A 25,583-nucleotide genomic window follows, 5' to 3' on the forward strand; every position below is an offset into this window, starting at 1 on the left:
CACAGAAGGACGTTATTAGATATCGTATCGCCCATAATGTGATAAACCTTTGAACCTTAATCTAAACGAAATATAAAATGCTATATTGCGCTGTAGTCGTCATAGATAAAACACTTACACCCATATACACGAAGGCCCATATAATCTGATCCCTAAAGATCTTTCACTTTTGGACTTCTCAAAAATATAAAACTGCGATTAAACCTTCACATGCCCCTCCGACTCACTTAGAAATTGGCTTATCCCATCTGTTGCGAATTGTTCCAGATTAGATGCTCTACACAAAATTCATAAAAGTATTATCCCATTTATTCACTGTTGTATCGAATTTAGGCACTGTCTCGTACCCGTTAGAACCTAGTTTCTAGTTTAGTTTCAAATCTGTTAGTTAATAACACTTACACCATCAAGAATTCAACAGAGTTTATAAAAAAAGCAAAAAGCATTTTTCCTAAAAGCTTCGTCATTGTTTCTTTTGCTGAAAGATCATTATTTATTAATTTTACAGTGGAAGATGCACTTATATGTCTAGAAACGAGAATGTGAAAATTTTTATTTCTTTTGTATCGAAACTGATGAGGTGAGTTTCGTTACTCAACCCTGCCTGAAACAACCCCATTTTGTTTTCCAAAATAAGTATCACAATCAAGCTGAGGGATTAGTCATGGGAAGCCATCTTAGTTCTATCCTTACTGATTTCTATATGCATTATTTTGAATCGAAATTATTTGAAATTTTCGTGGGTCCGCAACGTTGACCACACCTTTAACTTGTTTGACTGCAATACAGATGATTTAAATAAATTTGTGAATAATTAATTCTATTGATCCTTCTATTCAGTTCATGTTTGGAACTTGAGACATGAACTGAATAGAAGGATCAATAGATAATCTTTTGTCCCTCGACATTTTGTTCACATGCAAATATCCAAGCTCAGTACTACTGTTTCCTGTAAACTTTCATCTGTCTGCCTTGCACTACATTTCATATCATGCCATTCGACTAAACAGAAATTGAGCTCATTTTATTCCTTAGTTTTCCGTATACCTCGAGTTTCCTTCACCAAATCGGGTCTTAATAAAGAACTAAATCACTCAGAAATTCTTGCAATTGATAGAGGCATTTCAAATAACATTATTAACCAAGCGGTTAAAATTTCTCACCTCAACACATCAAAAAGCACCCTCGCATTTTAAGACATTATAAGGCTTCTGTTGCAATGTCTTTCTTTCCATCGATTAGCTATGAAACTGCATATATTTTGGAGAAATTCAACTTAAGAGACGTTTACTTTTCTGTGAACAGAATTTATTGTTCCATGTTTAAGAGTCTCATGCCGGATATGAATTTCTGGGATAGATGTAGAATTACTTGAAAGTGTGATATAATTTTCTTTGGATAAAGCCTAAGTTTAATTGGATAAAACTAAGAGAGCCATAAAATTTGCCTAACAAACACGATGCATATTTTCGAAAAAAGGAATCACATAAATCCTTATTTGCCCCAAAATTTATCCTTATTTGGTCAGAAATTAGATTTTCCATTTTTCTGCTGGAAAAATTATTCAAGAAATATCTTCCATTGTCAAATTAGAATTTGCAGAGGCGTTTAACATTCATAAATATATTTCAGGTCTAGTTAACGATCAGAATTCAATTCATCTTTACCTTCAAATGTTAGGGAAATAATTTGTTGTTTTCGTTTTCATAACTAACAGAGAGCGCCAATAGTTTCACTTCCTTCCTCTCGTTGTAATCTCCTTACCTTATTACTGTCTTCTCTTTCGTCTTTTGCACTTCTGCAGCTGAGGAAGAGGTTCAATATTTAAACCCTCGAAACCAGTCCTGCAAATGTATGAATATTTCGCTGATTTGTGCTTGCTTAAACTGCTCCAATAGCTGAATAATTTGTTATTTGCTTAAAGAACATTGCTTAGAGCGATTAGGAGGATGAATTTAGCTTTACACTCTCGAAACTTAAGAATGATGGTTGTAATCAGTGGCGTCCATGTGAGAGTATTAGTGAGGATCACCCCGGGTTAATGGACTTGCTTAGCCCAGGGAAGAGTATTCCCGTATAGCTGTAAATGGGATTTTGTGAATGTTATATGACGGAAGGCGATAGGAACATATTTTGAGCCAGAATCACTGTATCATTGGCTACAATGTTAATGCAGTGCTTAGTGTCTGTGAAATGTCGCTCACGTAAATGTTCAATAACGTGCACACAAGGGAAGAGAAGCCCGTCTGGAGCATCGGTTCGAATGGCACAGAGTGTGGAAATTATATTAGAAATGCAAATGATAAACTATGTATTGGTCAGATTGAATTTAATAATGCTTATGATGTAATCTGGGAAATCTAAATTGTATATCCTGTATATGAGGGATTCCAGTAAGACACAATGAAGAGCTCTGGGCTGTCTAGAAAGAATCCTCCAATACATTTCGTGTTTTGCTTTACACTTGAGATATACTCCATAAATCTGTACAGGTGGTGCGTCGTAAACTATGTGTGTGTGACATCGAAAAGCAAATTGATTAGGGATGAGGCTATTATTTTAGTCCATGAAGAAACGAATTCTATTCAGCATGAAAGTTTCAAGGAACTTGCTTAAGAAACCTAACAGACTAATTAGCCTGTAAAGATTCTGGAGATGTTTGTGGATACTTTGGTCTCAATATCGGTTTAATCACTGAACTCTTCTAGAAGTATGAAATATACTGATGTTCGTTAATAATGCTTATAATATTTATTAGCTTTAAAATTGATTTGAGTGGAAGTTGAACGTCTTGCTATTGATTATATCAATACCGGGTCTCTTTGTGATTCGAAGATTCTTAATATAGCCAATTATGTCTGACGGTAAGACTGGAATAATATTGTCATCGATTTGGGAATTTCGGGTATGGTGAGGTTAACATGGAAAATACACGTTCTGCATGAATATTTTCTGTTCAAAACTAAAATTTCAGATGCTGTGCTAAAAGTTTATAGAGTAATTAGAATTTTCGAAGCAGGAAACACGAAAAATGAGCAATCTCCTCGCCGGGACGCGATCTCCTCGACTGGACCTTGGATATGCGCCGATTGTGCTACCATTATAAGACGAAGGCATGCGGAAAGAGGGAGAAAGTACTATATAAGTTCTTCCCAGTTTCAGTTAGTTGATGCTTTAAGGACTTTTAAGGGAGGAATGGAGTTGTTGCACTTTTTATATATATATACAGAGGCCTCCACAGAGAGTTGTCATTAGATGAAAGAGTAATGAAAGCAATTAAGTTGTACTATTTTATTAGTTTGAAACCTCACTGCCTTACGTAGTCAGTCCGTTTTATTTTTATGAGCCGACTTACTAGTTCGCTGATGCTGCATGAAGCATTTCCATAAGATGCACGAGTTCAGGTGTGCGTTCAGTTTCAACCTTGATGACTTTCCTACTTCATTTTTCCTATGTAGAAATAGTAAAGTCCGTGAAATCTTTAGTTAAACTTTCAGTTTCATGCTCCTAGTATATCGTTGGAATGGTGTACCGAATATTATTTAGAGCTTTGGGGTATTGCAGCCAGTCAGCGATAAAGGCTGTTTTGCTTGGTGTGATAAAACAGCTGAAGTACAATCCTGAATAGATGAATAGCTTACCTGTTGATGATAACTAACATCAACCAGCTTTACGTGCTGAAATTACAATGTCAGATTACTATCGGGACACACTTAGAGGTATTTTTCAGCGCGTAAGCATAATTTATAGTTGAACGTATCCAATATTATGATTTTATAACTGCGCTGTACAGAAATTGTAATACATTAAATTCTAGATAATGAAGGGATTGAGGCTAGTGTCTCCTTAAATTCATGTACCTGAATTAAATTTTCTCCACTTCAACAGATTGCTGTGCGGCCCCATTTGGGGTCGGCAAAGCTATGATGAATAGGAAATAACCCCAACCTCGGACAACAGGTAGACGGTGACAGCTTCACTGTCAGCAGTCAGCAATAGGTTCTCTTTTTCTGTATTTCGCGAAAAATTAGAGAAGCTATCACTGTGGCGAAACATTAAGTACTCGTGCCAAGTTTATTTGACAAGAAGCTTCGAGAATAGAAACCTTACATCTCGTAAACATGTCACCAGACGTAACCGCGTCCATGATCTTCAAGTGGTTACTCTATTTAACATATTCTACGAGATTTATGAAATTTATTCTTTAATTCAAAGGCTAGGCTTTTGCTCAAAAACATTCTTCGGAATGGCCGAATCCATCGTCTTATGATTAAAAGCCGTCTTTTGATTAAAAGAATACTGCTCAGATTTCACAGACCGATACCGCATCCTCTAGAAGGGGACAGGACAAACACATGTAGCCGCAGCTAAACAGGCCCGTTCAATGTATTACCTGGATTTAGAGCTAGCTGTCAACTTCCTCTATTTATTATACTTTTTAAGATGGTAACATAAACTAGTAATTTAAATGATTATGTTGCTAGTATTTATTGCTGAGGCAAATACTGCATAGTACAGTTATAACATATTTTTAGTAAATATGTTAGTTTATAAAGAAGATTTTAGTAGCAAAATTTTGGGATGAGAAGCAGGTAATTTGTGCATTTTTCTATAAGAATATTATTTATTTTCATATGAGAAGAAATATGGTTATTCTTGAAGTAAACTGCTTAGTTTGCTTTTGTATCTTTTCGGAGCAATGCTGGAAGGGTACTTATTTATCATAAATATTCATTATATTACTTTCTGGATTATACTATTTAATATATTAAAGCATCAGTAAGCATCAGTTTGTATATGAGTGCAACATTCTCTTCCATTTTTCAAAAGAGTAACGCTATCAGATTTCCGCTATATTTCGTCAAACCAAACTACGATGAATGCGAGTTATGAGAACTCGTATTCATCTTATTCAAGTTTATTCAAATGGAAAACGTTTATTACATATCATGATATTTTGGCCGCGGATTTCTAGGATGACGATTTGTAATGGTTATGCTTAAATATAGTGAAACATATCTTTTCAGTTGCAGTTTATTTTCGGAAAAAAATCGTGTATGCCATTGCAAAGAACTAGCTCAAAAGTCGTCTTCCTCATACATTTCCTTTTCAGTCACGGTTCTGAATAAAATTTGCGTCTATTCAAATAGAATAGTTACAAGACTCCCCTTCCGTCTTTTATTTAGTATTCTTTGAATCGGACAATAAATCGTAAGATGCTATGTCATATTTTCTTACATATCTCTCGGTATATCTTGATGTCCTCTAAAATGTTATTATATTTACTATGACAAATCCTACCAACACTGGTCATTTTCATCGTTGAAAGGAATTATTTTTATTTTTACTTCTTTCTCTGAAGTAAGGAAAGTATTGAAAATTTCGATTATGAGATTTGAACAGAAATATTCCTTTTGACCGTTCCCGAATCTGTTTTAACGATACTGTGCATGACGTATGTACGTACTGACAGATCAAAGGACACTGTATCAAAACGGATAGTCAAGTGGATTAAAAAATTATTTTTTCGTTAAGTCTATAGGTATGTATGTAAGTGTATATCTCGCATAACTCAAAAACGATTAACAGTAGACGTTGAAATTTTGTTTCAAATTTGAAAATTAGAAAAATATTGAAATTTTGCATATGGGGCACCTATAACATCTAATTATTTATTTTGCTTCTTTTATTGCAATATGCAATACAAAAAATATGCATATATATGTATACCAGCTCCCCTTACCTGGCTTAGAATTCTCACCTAGCTTTTATTTTTGCACTCATTAGTCGTAGTCATATACCTCCACTTGCAGAAGTATTTTAAGTAAGAAACTGTTCATGTTTTGGCAGTCTTAAATTAAAAAAAAAACTTACTTTTGGAAAAATAACGAAAACTAACTTTTAATGCAATCTACCTGTTTCTATATTTATACTTGGGAAAATCTTATGCTTGTGATACAAAATAAAAACAAAAAATGTTTGACTTCCGTATGGTAAAAATTGATTAGTATAATTAATCTCAAAATTTTCAATTCAACTTGCCATGAGAAATTGGATAATTAAGTTAGAATAATTCGAGCAAATAAGTTTGAATGAAATTCACCAAAAATTGTGTTTAATTTAATAGGCCTCAGAAGGAAGTAATTTATTTTCTCGATAATATTTTACATTATCATATAATTCCTCCAAACCGTAGTGAACACATTTGAAACCATGAGGCATATACGCATATTTTTATATAGACCAAATATTTGATCGTTTTTCTCAAATTTAATGCAGTACTTTACATGTATAAATGTAAGAAAAATGCAATAAAGTATTTTATTTTTGAGCCGTCCAACGAGATAGTGGTTAGTAAGTCTGACTACTGTAATGAAAGGCCCAGATTCGAATCCTGTGGAATGCATGGATGTTGTAAATGTGTAGTGTCTTTGTTTCATGAGGGCATTCTAAATATACGGCGAGCCGAAGGTCGTCTTGTATGGTTTGTGGTAGGGAAGGGGGTACCAAATGTACCAATCCGCACATGCACAGGACTGCTCACCATTAAAATTGCAAAATTTTGACTAGGTAAAGTCTTATTGTCATCTATATGGTGCCAACGACAGACGCACACTTGTAATTTTTGCCACGATAAAATTCGTGAATTTGTTTCGATTAAGTCAGATAAGTGAGATTAGTCACAAAAAAGAAACAACATTTTAATTTTGAAAGTGTACAGGGGGAAAAAGAGCCTATTTAAAAGAATTTAGCAGTAGTGATAAATAAACTGAAGGAACGTATAGGAGATTGCAGAGATCATTTGTCTTTTTGGACTTAAGTGTATAAGGTATTTCTCCCACCTTCTTGGCGAGCCTTCGTGGTGTGGTTAAGAATGATTAAGATGTTAAGAATTTAAATTAATGACCGGTAATGAGTCAAAGGAAAAATAATGGTACTAATGTTGTCTCCGCATTAGCCCAATAAATTAGAATATGAAGATAATTTTGTGGTGTGCCTTAATAACCTAAGATTAAGTAAAATGGAATGGACTTACCCATGTATAGTACCAAAATACGTTCAATACAAATTTTACCTCTGAAAAACCAGTATTTATTTCAATCCTAGAACTGCAGCAGAAATATTGACATTACAAGAAATCAGGATTTTTGTCTTAATGGCTTTCGCGAACCACAAAAAGACGCAAGGGGAAGGTAATGATATAATTCTTTACATCTCCTCCACTTAACGACGACTGGGAAGATAGATAAGACTCAATAGACAAAATCGAAGTGGTGAAGAATTGCTTTTCTTTACATCTTTATTTTAGATATCGTTACACAGACTAAGCTATTAAGCTTCAAGAAGCGAGAACTGTAAAATATCAATTGGCACTAACCTGGATTTGAATCACACATCGTTCCATCATTTGCTGGACGGGCTATCACCTAACGTCACAATATAATGCACAGGAGAATGCGATAATTGCTTATGAAGTAACATATAATTCCAATCTGGGAAGTAAAAATTACAGTAAATTAAAGAGAACTGTTCTAAATGATCTTGTAATTGCAAGTGTCCAGGCCCTCTTCAATGAGTCCAATTTCTACCTTGTCTTGACCCATGAGTCAATTCCCCATGAGTCAATACCGTGGAGAATTTTTGGTATAATAACATCTTTTATAAATATCCTTCAAGGCTGAGCTTTTGCTAGAGAGAGTTATCGGAGTAAAAGTACTTCTATAATAATTTACATTTTTCTGTGTTTCGTTGTATTGATTTAAAATGCTCTATAAAATTCAACATATCATCGATCACTACACCCAGTTATTTAAACGTATTCAAAAATTTTATTCCTTCTTGATCATATTTCAAGCTGAGGGTTCTATCTCTTTTCCCTCTCTGAGAGAAAAACATACCATTTGTTTTCTCAATATTAATTTCTATATTTTGCTCAATATTCCACTTCTTGAAAACATTTTCAAGCAGGTTAAACGTAGCCTCTATTTTTTAGAGGGAGTCTCCTGTAATAGTTACCATAATATCACCATCATAACAGGTCATATTCATATCAGGTACATTTCCTGCAGTAAGTTATTTGCTATAAGGCTCCAGAACAGGAAAGCACTACATGAGCCTAAGACTTGAGCCTGGAACATGAGCACTACATGAGCCTGGGGACAGCCTTTTCTCATTTTATGATGAAGATTAGTTGTATTCAATTTGCCCAGAAAAAATAGTTCTCTATTCTCCAGACAACTTTTAATTATATCAAATAGATCTCTTGAGATGCCAGTTTCTTTTAATATAGAGAGTAGGGAGAACCAGCTAATAGAGTCAAATGCACCTCGGACATCGAAGGAAATCAGGACTACATGTTTATATTGTCGCTTTTCTTTGACTTTTGGATCACATTCTATAATGCTAAATCAGTAGACATATTCTTTCGAAAACTATATTGATTTGAACTGATAATATTATTTTTCGTTAAAAATGCTCAAGTCTTTTTGTGATGAGTTTATCTACGGTTTTCGCATGAGTCTTTAATAAGCAGATGGTTCTATGTCCACCTATACATTTAGGTACAAGAATCAATTTTTCAGAAACATTCTTTAAAACCATGCATTTGTTGTAAAGTAGTATATAAAAAGAGGTGAAGTTCCCAAAGAGAATTCTAATTAAAGTAGTCCCGGTTCCATCGCAGTGCCATTTCTGAGGCTAGGAATAACATCAAATACCTCTTCATAAGTAAACGCCCATTCTATTAGAACAACAGTCCAGCCTCAGAGCATCCTTATCATCTAATCATAACATTCTGTGACAGTATAAGGATAATTGTAGTATTGATATACTACAATTATCCTTATACAAAACAAATTTTTCCTTTGCTTTATTTGTGGCATATTTATAAAACTTGTCATAACAAATTTTGTTTTTATTGAACAAATAATTTTGAAAGTCTCTTTTTGTCTTTTAATTGCATTTTTGAATACAACTAAAATTCTTTTATAATTAATTTTCCTTTGTAAGCTTGTCTCCACGACCAGACACTTTATGCGAAAACGTTTCCATGCAACTTTTGTCTTCGTCTTAAAATATCTAATTCAGGGGTCTACCAAGTTGTCCTCTGACTCCGACTCTTAACTTTACGTCTTACAAATTTATCCGTGTTTATTTTGATCTTTCTTTTCTTCTAGCCGGATGACCTCATTATTCAAGCCGTCTCTGTCTCTAACAGTCACGAGTTGATTTGCAAGTTTCATAATGTCTATTCTCAGTTTGTTGACAATTTGTTTTATTCTAACGAATTGTAAGTGTAAGAAAATTCATATAAATTATTAATTTTTGCAGCTACTAAATCAACATAAATATATCTGTGATCACTCAGGGTAGGTTCATCAAAAATATTCAATTCCACAGAGTTAAAATTCCTGTTGCCAAGTTAGTCCAGCCAATTCCCACCGGGGAGGAGAAAGTCGGAGGTGAGACATCTTTATTGAAAAGTTTCAAATTGTTAACCATAATATCATCCATATACACTCTTAGGGGAAAAAAATACGCACCAAGAAGGAGTTATCCGAAATTGACGAAAATCGGTAGAAGTGATGTACATGTACAGAAAAACAAATGATTACATTTTGAGAAAAATTGGATGATTTATTTAAGTGATAGAGCTTCACAAAGTGAAAAAAAAAACAGTAACGCATTTGTCCACCTCTGGGCCTTATGCAAGCAGTTATTCGGCTTGGCATCGATTGATAGAGGTTGCGGATGTCCTCCTGAGGGATATCGTGCCAAATTCTTTCCAAATAGCGCGTTAGATTGTCAACATCCCGAGCTGGTTGGAAAGGTTGCGGATGTCCTCCTGAGGGATATCGTGCCAAATTCTTTCCAAATGGCGCGTTAGATCGTCAACATCCCGAGCTGGTTGGAGGGCTCTGCCCATAATGCTCCAAATGTGCTCAATAGGAGAGAGATCCGGCGACCCTGCTGGCCAAAGTAATGTTCGGCAAGCACTAAGGAAAGCAGTAGAAACATGTGCAGTGTGGGGGTGGGCATTATCTTGCTGAAATGTAAGCCCAGGGTGACGTGACATGAAGGGCAACACAACGGGCCTTAGAACTTCCTCGACGTACCGCTGTGCTGTGAGGTTGCGACGGGTGACAACCAGAGGGTCCTAGTACGAAATGAAATGGCACCCCAGACCATCACTCCTGGTTGTCGGCCTGTCTGCCGGAAGACAGTCAGGTTGGTATCACACCGCTCTCGGGGGCGTCTTGAAACTCGCCTTCACTGGTCATCGGGGCTCAGGTCAAAGCGGGACTCATCACTGAAGACTATGCTACTCCAGTCTGTAACATTCCAGTGCGAATGAGCCCAACACCACTGCAAACGGGCTTGACGTTGTACAGATGTCAATGGTAGTCGGCGCAAGGGGCGCCGTGACCTCAGCCCCCTTTCTGGGAGCCGTCTATGAATGGTCTGTGCGGTCACTGAAGCACTAGTTGCACGTACAATCGATGATAATGATTCATCTGGGGCTGCGAGTGCCGCTCTGACGATTGCTCGGTCTTCACGTTCTGGGTTTTCTTGGCCTATCGCTTTCTTCTTGACGCTGTGTGCGGCCATGGTTCACCCATTCCTGCCATCATCGTCTAATAGTGGCAACGCTTCTGCTCAAATGTCGAGCTATTCGCCGATAAGTCCAACCAGCTCCTTTGAGCCTAACACAGCCACTTTCAAATTCTGACATCTGCGCATATCGTTCGCGTACCTGTATGCGAGGCATAGGTACTATTTGTCAGAGTACACGGAATGAAAGTTCGTGAAGAATTTATCGTAATTTCTCCCCTTAAATATCCTGCCAGTTGCGCAGATCAGATTGCCATCCGTTCATTCATTGGCGGCCAAAATGTAAAATTTTGCATTTTTCGTCGAAACCTGTATGCATATCAACTTGTATCCAATTTGCTTTATAACTTCTCTGTGCGTCGTGGTGCGCCTTTTGTTTTTGTCTAAGAGTGTATATTAACCATAATTATATATTAAAATACCTCTTTGGTTCACTGCCGTAGCAACCCAAATAAATTTCTTAGAATTAAAAGTGCCTACAATTATCAAGTTAAAATTGTACAATTTTAAAACATTTTCTAAAGCATATAAATGTGTATTCAAATCCTGCACCGGTGAGAAACAAACCGAAATAATCCCAAAGTTATTTTGACCATAAGACGTGGAGAGAGCCACAATATATTCTTGTACCATGTCCACCACAATTTCAAGTTGCTTCTTAGTAATAATGATAGCTGTTTATCCCTTTCTGCGTGGACATCTCTACAAGTTCCCAGAACATGTGCAATTTTATTTTGAATATAGTAGGGCTCTTGTAAAGTAATAACATCAGACATTTCTTTGATAATGGTATCTATCGCAGAGAGCTTACAAGTAGCGGCAGCGCAGTGATTTAAATTAGAGTTTAAAATTTTCCTAGATAAAAAGAGTTCGGAGTGTAAAAAGAAAAATATATAAAAAGATAAAATATGAGTTCCCTACTTTGTTTCGAATAGTTTACGCTAAAATTGGATTTGGCCCCCCTGATCCCAAGTCACCCTTTAAAAAGGGGAGTATGTAAGGTATTTTCTCCCTCTTTCCAGGATAACTATGTTGTATAACGGCAACATACTCGGCGCGCATTCTAAATGTCCCGGTTCGAGCCCGGGTGAAAGTATTGCTCATGTTTCATGTCTCCCGCTTTAAAAAAAAACCTAATGACTCTAGAAGGTTATTATTGCTTCTTTAGTATTCTACTTGATATGGAGGAAGGAATTGCCGTATCATTTTAATCAACACTTTTGATAGAAAATAAAATTTAAAATTTTAAATAAGAAATTTCAGATAATATATATATTGCTCTGAATTTTGTAGATGCACTCAGGTGGTCGCGGTAAATGTTATCATTCGGATATTGTTATCGAATTGCCAATGTCCCACCCATTTGTATACAAAAACATGAAAAATATTTCTCTGATTGTGATCAACAGTTCGGTTAATCCGACCGAAATATTATGCAGTATTTTTATAAGACTAAACAAGGCAACCAAATAAGAATAAGATAGATTAATAAAAATTGGCAAGTGACAGAGAAATATCACCAATTAAGGGATTAAGGAGGGCATCAGACACAAGTCCCTCTTCTTCAGGAAGGAAAAATATATTGCCGAACGTTCCCCCTTTTCTTTACTCCTGTAGGGGTAACATAGAAATACCTAATAAAGTTGTCTTCCTTAACCTAATTTATAGCTTTAAATTCGCATGTTCTTTTTCAAGGAGGGATATTATTAAGAACTAAGTATTAAGATTAAGCACTAAGCATTGGACAAATAATAATTTCCAGAAACGTTATGAACAGTTCATGAACGAAATTTTGAATGAAAGACAAAGACACTATAAATAGTTCATTTTTGTCTTTCCCTAACTGAAATGCTGTGAAAATAGCTATTATATATTTCTATTTCTATTTATGTTAGATTAATTAAAATCCATTGCCATTTTGAAGGAAACTTTTTGTCTCTTCGTTTAATGCTAACCAAACAGTCGTGGATAAATGAGATCATATAAAGCGGCACCTATTATATATATATCTAGTACTAGCATAATACTAGCATCAAACAACACATTTTCGCTGTTCTAAGTAAGAAAATGAATTATAGTGTTTTCCGAAAGAAAATAGTTCAACCTACTACCTTGTTTCATAAGGAATCAATTTCAGTGGACCCATGCCATATCCTTAGTTATAGTCTTAATACGCCTTCTACTAAATAACCAAAGACAGAAGTAGTGTGCCCTGAAAGAAGACAACCTAAATACCTATTAGTCGAGGCAACGTATAAATAGAGCTCATACGTTTTGATAACCTTTCGGAACTAGATATACTGTTCCCTTTCACGCTACTATAAAAAAAGTTCCTCCCCCAAGGTCTAGAAATTAATAGCTGTCTCGGAGCCGAACAGGAACAAAATAGAAGAGAAAATACGAAGCTTTTTGTTTTATGTGTACTTCGAGGATGATATCTATTCGACTCTTATTACGCTTATAGATTCGTATTATAGGTGGAAAGTTATTTTTATATGGACTTCAAAAATTAAGCGTGCGTTTTGTACTGGACACTTAATCCTACTTCTTTGCATAGGTAAGATTCTGATAAGAAGTTGCAGTAAAAGATAAAGAAGATAAACTTTCGCTTCAGCGAATAAATTGAAGTTGAATTAAAATCCTGAATAAAATCATAAATCATAAAGTTTTTATTAAAACAAATCCTGCTTTTTATAAACCTAAAATACAAAATATACTTTTTGCAATTCTCATTGCATAATTCGGCAGGAAATTTCACTTAAAATATCGTAAAGAGTATGACTAAACCTGAAGAGAGACGAGTTGGCTTTAGCAGAATTTTAACTGTACTGAAGTATAATTTGATTTGTCTAATTTATACTGCTTATTATTAGGTTTAGGTTGAAGCAGGGAACTAGAAAAATCAGCAACGTCCTCGTTAAGTTTCAAACACTGAAACCCCGATTGCTAGCCAGGGGTGCTTCTAACTACACCACGAAAGCATGCGGTAGGGAAGAAGAGAATTTCTTACATTCTTACCCTCTTAAAAGGGGACTGGAAAGAAAGAAGCCCAGTTGTCAAATTTATGTGATGTCGCATTACGTTGTGCAGCTTGTTACCTAATTTAATAAATATTAATTTTTGTAACTGACTAGTTTTGTTTAAAGTGCTTATTAAAAGTTCTGATTTGAGCTGTAATTGATTTACTTAATTTTTGTAATGCTAAATCTCATTAACGTTTAAGGAGAAGCGTAATTATCTAATTTCTGTTTGAAAACGTAATCTAGTTTGTGTTTGGCTTTACTCTTTTGAATTTATTGTTGGCTTGTTTGAAAGAACCTTAAGGCTTATTAATTTTAAATTTTCATCTTTTGTTACATTGACTGGTGTTTAAACTTAACTGTTTTGCTAACTTAATTCATATTTTAATTTCTCCCTCTCAATTCCTGTAAAATTATTGAATCTTTATTTTTCGGCCCAGGTTGTAATTTTGACAATTTATAACTTAGTAAAACTTTTATGTAACAGAAAAAATTTGGTTCTAAACTGTAAGCAGGCTCTGAATTCATCTATCATCCGTTGGAAGGTGATTTTGTGTTTCCAAAGGTCTTTGAAAACATATTTGTCTGATAGAAATGAAACCCAGCGGAGAGGCTAGAAATTGTATGCTGTTATACTGCAACCGATATTTCGCTGGGGGGGGGGGCGAAGGTTGAGTTTTCCAAGGGTGTCTCTGGTAAGTAAAGGCTGGTGAATAGGCTAGAGAGAAGAATTCCTTGTCTTCGAGGCCTACTTGACTGAGAGGCTGTTGACCTCGTTTGGTGTTCTTGGAGTGCGAAGAAAGAAAAAGAGCGATGTAAGCCAAATTCTGATACCCGCCATCAACGCTTCTTGAAGAAGCACCACTAATGCTGTCTGTAGCCACTAATGCCTCTTGGGTTTGCTGAATGAGAACGGGGGGGGGAAGTTTCCCCTGCATGAAAAAAAATTATCGCCTAGAGAATATGAGCGTTAGTGGGACATTTCGAAATACCATCATTAAAAACGAAGCACAAGTCAAGTACCTCGGATTTTACCTTGATAAACGCCTTACCTCCAAGTACCACATTAAATATGTACAGGATGATTAAATATGTACAGGCAATAAGTTCAAAATGCCTTTGTGGCTCTCTGTGCAATTCTTAGTAGAAAATCACAGCTCAACATCGCACTAAAAGACGAAACAAACCTTTATTCGCCGTATGGTTATGTATGCGGCACCGGCCTGGGTAGCTACGGCGAAAATAAACAGACATCCTCTTCAACAGCAGCAAAATGTACATTTACGAATTATTACTAACTCTCCCTGGTATATGCGAAACACCGTTATCCCTAGAAGCATCAAAATAAGCCTCTGTACGATCCGTTGTTAAAAATAGTGGACTGTAAATTGACTTGATATTACTTCAGTATAGAACCCAAGAAACCTCAGAGTCATAATGTAGACCGAAACTTCTTTATTGGCTTTCAAACAGTAGGTTGGTTGAGAAACGGCGAAGACCACACTGCAAACTCCGAACTCAGTAGCGGCTTACCAACACAAACTCAGAAGAACCTCTGCTTAGTTGAAACTCCAGTAATTCACAGCAACCTCAAAGCTCTAAACGCGAGCTTTAAAAACCTAACAAATTTGCATCTGCGCCGCTCCTCGGTACAAAGAAAGAAATACAATTTGCATAACATCGAACATACCCCCAGCCTTAAAGTCCCAAGGGGCTTCAAACAATAAATTTAAACTGTTGAATTGCATAAACCTGAAAAATAAAAATTAAAGTCTGTAAATCAGGAATTAAATGGCAAAGCACAGAGCTTTGCTATAGGTCGTTTTATTTCACCATTAGACGTGCGTAAACTCACCACTCGAACTTTCTCATCAAGACCAGGATACACTTTAGTAATTCTACTTAATTTTCAACGTAGCGGAGGTAGATTTTCGTTCTTAATAAGAACCATATCACCAATCTTCAGATCTTGTTGTAACTTGCACCACTTGGGTCTCTGCTGCAATCTAGATAAATACTCACTGCTCCATCGATTCCAGAAATGTTGAAATAACCTTTGCACGTTCCTCCAACGGTCACTGCAGCTCATGGTTTCTTGAATTTGGTTAGATTCTGGAATAGCGCTTAAAGCCGCTCCGGTTAAAAAGTGTCCTGGTGTTATCGCCTCCAAGTCGCTACAATCACTTGAAGCTGGTACCAAAGGCCTAGAATTAAGACAGGATTCAATTTGGGTTATTAATATCAAAAATTCCTCGTATGTTAAAATAAGTGTTCCTAAACATCTTTTTAAGTGATGTTTCATTGACTTGATACCCGCTTCCCAAAGCCCTCCAAAATGAGGGGCAGAGGGAGGATTAAATAACCATTTAATATTTTCTGAAGAAATATAACCCTGTAGCTGTTCATCACGTTGAAAAATAGCAAAGGCTGTCCTTAATTCTTTATCAGCTCCTATAAAATTCGTTGCACAATCACTGAATTTCACACGGTTTGCCTCTACGAGCTATAAACCGCTTAAGTGTTGCGAGGAATGAAATGATTTTGTTGAAAGATCTCCAACTAATTCTAAGTGTATTGCTCTTGTAGTAAAACAAATACATAGACATACGTAACACTTAAAGATTTTGACTCCTCTACCAGGACGATATTTAACGTTAAATGGTCCTGCTAAATCAATCCCTACACGAGAAAAAGCTCTACTTTGAGTAACTCTTGAAGAGGGTAAATCTGCCATTCATTAGCTGAGTTGCAGTTTGCGCTCTAACTCTACGGCAGATAAGACATTGGTTTATACACTTTCTTATAATATCTCTAGCATTCACAATTCAAAATCTATGTCGTATGACAGAAATGAGTAGCTGTGTACCTGCGTGAAGATACGTGTCATGATAATGCTTAATAATTAAACGCGTAATATTGTGATTCTTAGGTAAAATCATAGGATGTTTCTGATTATTTGAAACTGTAGAGTTTCTGAGCCTTCCGCCTACACGCATTACTCCCGCGGAATCCAAGAAAGGACTTAAAGACAGTAATTTACTTGATGTCTTCAAGGGTTTACCAGATTCTAAACAGAATAATTCTTCTGGAAATTCGGCTCTTTGCACAATCCTAACAATCATAGAAATAACTTCACAGAATTCTTCAGTAGATAAATAATCCTTTATAAGCTCTGTAGGTAACGTACTACAATTATTTATGAACCTTAAACACCACGCTAACACTCGACATAACTTTAACCATGATGAAAATCTTGAAAACACACTAGGCTCTTCAAATTTGGAAACATTTGAACTGAAACTCCTTTTCAGTTCTTTCAACATAACTTCTCCGTCTAATTCTACACTTGAATTTTGATGTACATGAATTAGGGATTCGTTTAACCACTGCGGTCCCTTCATCCATAACTCATATTGTAAACATTCTGATGGAATAAAACCTCTGGTCCCACAGTATGCAGGATTTTCTTTCCCAGCAACATAATTCCATTGAATACCTGGAACAGCTTCCTGGATTTTTGCAACTCGATTTGCCACAAAAGGTAGCCAACGGTGAGGTTCGGGCGAGACCCATGCCAATGTAACCCGCGAGTCGGTCCATGCGTAAATATTGTTAATAGGCAGTTCTATGCACAATAATACTGCACGTAAGAGGTTGGTTAAAAGTAATGCAGCACACAACTCTAGTCTCGGAAAAGACTGGATTTTTAAGGGCGCTACTCTGGTTTTCGATGTCAGAAGGCTGACTTTGACTGACGAATCAAGGTTGATTGTTCGGAGATAGATGACTGCACAATAAGCCTTTTCTGAAGCGTCGCAGAAAGCATGGATATCTATAACTACTACCTTCGGACTCGGAAATTGTAAGCTTGAAAGTAAGGGCAATTCTAGATAGAAACGCTTCCATTTTCTACTTATTCTCTTATCAACGAGTTCATCCCAATCCAGCTGTAAGTTCCATAACCCTTGTAATAATATTTTCGCGTAATTATTGTTGGCGCTAACCATCCCATTGGATCAAAGATTTTGGCTACTTCTGATAAAATAGTCTTCTTAGTAAACTCTTTATCACTTATGCATACCGAAAAATGAAAAGTATCACTAGAGTTCTTCCAATTAATTCCCAATATTTTTACTTTCTTGTCACTGGTTATTTCAAGAGAAATACTGGATTCTCGTAAGCACTCGGGAATATTCTCTAAATAGCTGAACTGTTTGAAATCCACTTCCTTAAGCGAAATCCACCCCTTTTCATCATTTCATTCAACTGCTGAACTAGAACATTCGGTTCCTCTTCACTTTGTGCCCCTGAAAGCAAATCATCAACATAAAAATCACGAAGGGCAATTTTTGATGCTAAAGGAAATCTCACTTGTTCATCTAATGCAAGTTGTTTCATTACTCTAGTAGACAAATATGGCGCACAGGCAGTCCCATATGTAACTATCACTAATCTAAATGTACTCAAGGGCTCACTAGGACTATTCCTCCAAAGCATTCGTTGCCAATTTCTATCTTCTGGGTGGACACGAATTTGTCTGAACATCTTCTCTACATCGGCACATACTGCAATTTTGTGAGTTCTAAACCGTAGAAGAATTGGAAACAGCTCTTGTTGAACTCAGCTCAAGGTATTCCCTCATGAAATCCTTATACTGTTCATATATCTGAGGCCTTTTTAGAAGTGAATTTTCTAAAGATTGGAATCTACGCATAGCTAATTGTCTGGAATCTCCAAGCTGAGAAGGCGGAGAGTGAAACGGTAATTTCACAGTATATACCCCACTTTCCTCTCTCGTATATGTAAATTTGAAGTAATCTTCACATGCTCTCTCCGATTTAGTAAGCATGTCACACGTAGGTACAGTATCCAATTTCCAAAAGTCAGACAGCATCTGATCAGTTTCCACTTGTATATTATTCACATAGATAGTAGGATTAATTTCTGTTGAATTATTCACACTACCTGAAATAATCCATCCTAGTTCAGAACGAGAAGCTACCGGTTTACCTTCTTCGCATTTAATTATTTCTCCCTTTAAAAGAGGTAAGGCAATATCTACGCCTAAAAGTGCATCAACAGGCCCACTTTTGTAAAATGTTGGATCTGCTAACATTAAATCATTATATTCCTCAACGTACTTCTTATCCAATGTAAAATGCGGCAAAGTTCCAATAATTCTATTGATGATAAATACTGGTGTTTTAAATGACACTTTCGCCGGAAAACGCGGAACGAAGTTTATCTCCGTAATTCCATTAGTTTTCGTATCCAAAGAACCTAAACATAAAATAAAACTTTGGCATTTCTTCTTGCTAACCCTAGCCTTTGTACACAATCTTCTGAAATCAGGCTTGCTTGACTGCCAGGGTCAAGGAGGGCTCGACACAATTGGTATTCACCCGATGAATCTAACACTTTAATAACAGCCATACATAATAAAACTTCACTCTGAAAATTAAAGTCTGAAGATTAAGTAAGATTTAATTACTGGACTAGAACTTGCGATATTCTCACCTGACCCAGCCGATTGAGCGCGAGGTTCTGGCCCAGGGAAAAATGGTTTCGCCGTCAGTGATAATTCATTCGAACTGTTCGTAACTCCTTTACGTGCCTTTGGTTCATTTTGAATTCTTTCGAAATGCAGTACTGTGTGATGAAGCACTTTTTACATTTATGTGTACTTCTACACTCGAAAGCTTTATGATTTGAAACCAAACAATTAAAACAAACATTATTTCTCTTGACAAAATTAACGCGTTCCTTAACATTGATTTAAAAACTTATTACATTTAAAAACTGAATGACCGGCTTTACAATACGTACACTGCGCGCGAATCTCTGAAGCCAATGAAGTTAATTTGTTTTTTGTAACTTGTTTTTTAATACCTTGCGGTTTACCTGCTTGCAAGGTTCTGGAATGAGATTTCAAGAAATCTAGCATATTATTAAGTGTTGGTATTTCCTCACTCTTTAATGTTCTTTCCCACCATCTTCTCGTCGAAGAATCCAATTTAAACTGTACTATAAACATTAAAATAGTATCCGCGAATTGATCCACTTTGAAAACTAGATTTTCAAACGAACATACACACTCTCTTACAGTGTCTACTAACGCTAATATTGGAATTAGCTAATATTGGAACTAGCAATTTCAGCTTGTAAATTTGATAAATACAAGATTTTCTTTAATAACGATGAAAGTAATTCTCTCTTATGTGAAAATCTTTGACACAATAAATGCCACGCTATTTCGAAATTCCTGTCACAAATAGTTAAAGCTTGAACAATCCGCAAAGCATCTCCTTTTAAAGAACCCTTTAAATATTGTAGCTTTTGTGCACCTGATAAACGGTCATTATCCACTATCGCCGTTTTAAATAAATCAAAAAACGATAACCATTCTTCAGTACTGCCACTAAATACAGGAAGAGTTAGCTTAGGTAAGCGTATACTCACTATTTCACAAGATTTAGTTTCCACACTAATGTCTTTAATATTCTTAACTCTGGTTAGCATTAAAATTAACTCATCAACAGTATCTTGTATGACCTGTTCTTCTATAAATACATCAATATCTTTTTCTTCACACACTACAAATATGTTACTAAAAATATTCGAAATTTCGGTCATTAAATTATTTAATCTAGATTTAAAAAGTTCTAACTGATCAACATCAGCAGAATCGTAAGTCACTGTAATTTTCTCTTTCAGTTTACTTAACTTAGCTTTAGCTACACGCTTTTTAGTCTTAAGCGTTGTAAATTCCATTATCTAATAAGAAAGATAAAAAACACACTGACTCACCAAATTTACTGCCACTCCGTAGCTGACGGACCAAAAAACATGTACGATCCGTTGTTAAAAATAGTGGACTGTAAATTGACTTGATATTACTTCAGTATAGAACCCAAGAAACCTCAGAGTCATAATGTCGACCGAAACTTCTTTAATGGCTTTCAAACAGTAGGTTGGTTGCGGAACGGTGAAGACCACACTGCAAACTCCGAACTCAGTAGCGGCTTACCAACACAAACTCAGAAGAACCTCTGCTTAGTTGAAACTCCAGTAATTCACAACAACCTCAAAGCTCTAAACGCGAGCTTTAAAAACCTAACAAATTTGCGTCTGCACCGCTCCTCGGTACAAAGACAGAAATACAATTTGCATAACATGGAACAGCCTCATTATTGACGAAATTCAAAAAATCTCAGAAAAAGTTTCGCCGCAAATGTGACCATCACCACAACACAGTCATCAGAAATTTAGGCAACTACGGCAATTCAACCCCTTAAAAGACCAAGAACCATCTTTTATAACAACAACTGGAAATAATAACTCATATTGTAAATAATTGTACATATTCATCAGATCCTGGTAAGCAGGAAATAGACTTTACTTGCCTGATCAAGCAGTCCTTTGACTTGAGGTGTTTACTTATTTTTGTTATTCATTATTTAACCCAGACTTATTTACTCATGATTACTTTACTACTATTTTTTAATCTTTCACGTTACTTAAAATTGTTTAGTATCTAAATTTGTCTAACTCAAAATTCGTATTCACGTGATCCACGGGACTTGTGGCTAATACTATGATTGGCTGACAGCAGCCCTAAACGTTCATCGTTCTCATGCGAATATAAACAACATACGACTTGTAAATATTATTTTCATCTACTATTATGTGTATTTCACCAATTTCATTCATCATTATAAAGTTATGCCTCACAATAAATGCCATGCCTATTGCTTCATTAATTGCTTATCACCGCTTCAACAACTGCTACTATGGCTCCAAGATGGCTCTACATTTTCTCTTCCAATGGAAGTAATAACGTTCCACATGTGGATTTTTAAAAGATCGCTACTAAGACTACCCAGTAGTTGGGTAGTACAACTACTGGGTAGTAAAATTGTGGATTGAGTACTCGTCATCCCTGAAATTCATGCCAACTCATACCAATTCATCGAAGCAGAGATTGGAGAAGAGAGCGAAGAAAGTAGCAAGGAGAGGAACCCCGCTTCAGCCATTTGTATCGATGGAGAAAAATCAAGACGTTGGAACGAAATTTTTTATCGTCATCTAGTGTAATCCTTTTTTTTAATGAAACCTCATAGTTAAAAATTATTCTATTGATATAGTTCTGTTTTATAGTGACTGACATGAGAAAGTTGTGAATTAGTACTTGATTTTAGGAAATTATGTCTCAAAATTTTTCTTGCTTTTATATAAATTATTTCGGTGACATCCCGTTTTAAAATTTTACTATGACTGTTTTTGTAACAAACAATATGTATGGATATATCCGAGTCTAAATTATCATATTATTTTTCCCCTGTGTCAACGGGTCTCTATATAGATTTCCATTAGATACTAATTGAATGTCATTATGTTTACAGAAACTGATGTATGCAATATTTTCACTAATACGAGTTATTGGATTTTGGCCAAAATTCCAATTTAAATGAAAAAAAAAAAAAAAAAAAAAAAAAAAAAAAGATTCGTCTTAATTTTTTTTCTGTACTAATTTTCAGCGTATATTCCACCTACCAAAATCATAACCAGATTCTGTAAAATCATTTGTGTTTTTTTTACTAAATAAATGTTTAATATTTTCCTTCACTATACAAGCCTGTTCCTTTAATAATTAGTTTTACATCAATTGGATATTTACTGGGTTATGTTATATTTTATTACATAACACAACGTTTTATTATTTACCTTATATTTTATAGATACTTTTACGCTTTTGTTTACTATAAAATAATGTAAATTGTTTGAGATGCTTGGATGCATACCCTATAAATGGCGGCAAATTTGTTTGACCTTAGAATAATATACTATGCGTTATTACATATAAAATGGCTTCCAACTGATGAGAGATAAATTGAGGAATTCAGACGCTGGGTACAGCTTAGATAAGAAAATACTTCTGAACAATTCTATATACCAATTTCTCTCTATTATGCAAAGAATTTATTAAGTTACCGAATATACCACCCGAGTCAGAAAATGAAGAATCAATAATTTTACAGGAAGAAAGGGAATATTAAATCACAAATTAAATTAGCAAAACAATTACTAGGTTTAAAAACCAATCAATGTAAAAAAAATCAAAATTTAAAATTAATAAGTCATCCAACAAGAGTCATCCAAACAAGCCACCAATAAATTGAAAAAAATATAGTCAAACATAAAATAAATAACGTTTTTAAGCAGAATTAAATAAGTTAATTAAGTTCCTCATTAAAAGTTAATAAGATTAATCATTACCAAAAATAAGTAAATTAATTACAGCTCAAATCAAAACTTTTACTGACCAGTTTAAGAAATCTAGTCAGTTACAAAAATTAATATTAATTAAATTAGGTAACAAGTTACACAACAATTAACATCTATCACATTTAATTCGGGCGCCATTTGTAGAGCTATTCATTATACTCATTTCGGAGAGGAAATGAAAAAAATCAGTAATGCGGTCGCCGGGATTCGAACCTCCCGAAGACCTCCCGAATTCTAGCCCGACGTGCTTTCAGTTACATAACGAAGGCACGTGATAAGGAAGAAAATGTCTTCCAACATGTTCAAGATCAGCAATAGTTACAAACGGATTAATTGCTTTAGCAACCAATTATAAGAAATGTTCTTGCACATACTTAAGAATAATCTCAATGTCAATTAATTATACACGAGCCTTTTCTTAAGTACGTCTTCTTTAGTAGTATATTTAAGTACTTCGGAAATGACTAGGTAAAATGAGCAAACAGAGAGAGATCAGTTAACGAAAGGCGAAAATTGTTAACAAAGTTAAAAATTTTTATCTATAACATTCAAATTTTTTTAATATTCTTCGTAGTGTGTTACTGTTTTACACTTATGAAGCAATCTACTTTATTCTATGTGAGATATTCTAAAATGGATAAATGTTTACGAAATTTTAAATAATTACGTGTAATAACTCTCAAAGTGTAAAGAGTTTTCATTATTCACTTAAATAAGTACATAAACATCTCGTTATATAATTTTTGAAATCTAATTATAACCTTCATTAATAAAATAATACTTATTTTAACTCATTTTTAAGAATTCGGATTTGGTTTCACAGATATTTTACTAAATAACTTCATATCTGAAATGTCATCAGGAGTTTACATTTGAATTAATATACAGAATATATAGTTATTTAATTTCTGTGAATAGTTACCAGCTTTACAAAAGTAAATTATTGTTTAAAAAATAGTTCGTATTTTTTGGGAAATATCATTATGAAAATAGCCTTAATAAAATACTTTACTAAAATATATATAATATTACTTTTACTTAAAATTGCTATTTTTAGCTTCATGAGATATCTTATTTTTAAAAGTATTAGCTTAAATGTTTAAAAAATGAGCTAGTACTTTTGAAAATGAAAGGTAAAATAACAATTTTTACATGAATCAGAAAAGCACATACTCTGCTTATAAACCTTTCGCTTTAAGTAAAACTGAAAATATTTTGGATAAATAAATGAAAAAATAAAAGAGGTTTAATGCGGTAAAAACACCGCATTTAAGAACGTTTCTAGAAATTTAATGCATTGTTTCAAAATTTTGTAACAAAAAAATAATATGTAAGGCTTCTCAGTTGATGCCAATGTAATTTAAGATCAGTACGATTTGCAATTACCCATTTTCATATATATATTCAGAGGATTCACATTTAGCTTTTGATAACTTAGATTTCACAATCTAATATGAACGGAAATTTTTAAATTTCTTTTCTGTGTCAAGAGACACAATTCTTTTCAAACTTCCTTGAGTAAAAGAAAAAAAAATAAAGCACATTTCTTCCATGTAGCTTCAAATAAAAACAATTATTATTTCTCCAACATAAAAACACATCCTCTGGAAAGTCATTAAAGAAAAGCTTCTGCTGCGATTAAAAAATAAAAAAAGCCTCCGTTTGCCATAAAACAGTGTTAATTGTGCAGGTTTTGCTGAAATATGAGAATAGGCTTCGTATAATTGGCAACCATAAACTGCAGGAAGAGTTGGAAAAGCCAAATTACCAGCGGGACCAAATTGAAATTCCAGCCCTGAAGGTTTATCTCTAGACTTTTCTAACAACTTTCATCGTTAACAGAGCGCCATTAGATGAGAATTTATTATAATATATATATATATATATGTTTTCTAGAAAAGTCACTTTCTCGAATATGTTTCCTCGCCAATTAAATTTTCCGTCGCTGGAAAAGTGGTACTACTATCTATCCAGATCTCTAAATCTATACATTTAAGTAGTAAGCTGAAAAATTTATGTAACACTTCAGCATCGTTTGATTCTTTTTGGCTCAGGTTTTTAGATTTAAAAAGCTAAAGTATATTGATTCTTTGGAAATTTTGAGCTTCCATTGCCATTCAAAATAAAAAAAAAATTAATCTGTTTCAACTCCCAATGTGTTATTCTTTCTTTGCTAGATACAACTTAAAAATATTAAGAAGAACTTAAATACTAAGAAATTAACCGTACGTTGTATCTCTAAATTTTTATAAAAAATAATATTAAAAATAACATTACCATATTATTTTGCCCCAAAATTATATTATACCATATTATTTTGCCCCTGGTGTCAACGGGTCTCTATATAGTTTTCCATTAGATATTAAGTAAATGTCATTATGTTTGCAGAAACTGATTTATTCAATATTTTCTGTAATACAGGTTAGTGGATTTTGGCCAAAATTCCAATTTAAATGAAAAAAAAAAAAAAAAAAAAAGATATGTCTTTATTTTTTCTTGTACTAAATTTCAGTGTACTTCCACCTGTTAAAATCGTAACCAGATTCTGTAAAATAATTTGTGTTTTTTTACTAAATAAATGTTTAATATTTTCCTTCACTATACAAGCCTTAGTTTTATATGAGTTGGACTATTTACTGGGTTATGTTATATGTTATTATATAACGG

The sequence above is a fragment of the Stegodyphus dumicola genome, chromosome 4 (genome assembly GCF_044657685.1).
Source record: "Stegodyphus dumicola isolate Sdum_Otavi_A_Nest chromosome 4, ASM4465768v1".
Classification (NCBI taxonomy): Eukaryota; Metazoa; Arthropoda; class Arachnida; order Araneae; family Eresidae; genus Stegodyphus; species Stegodyphus dumicola.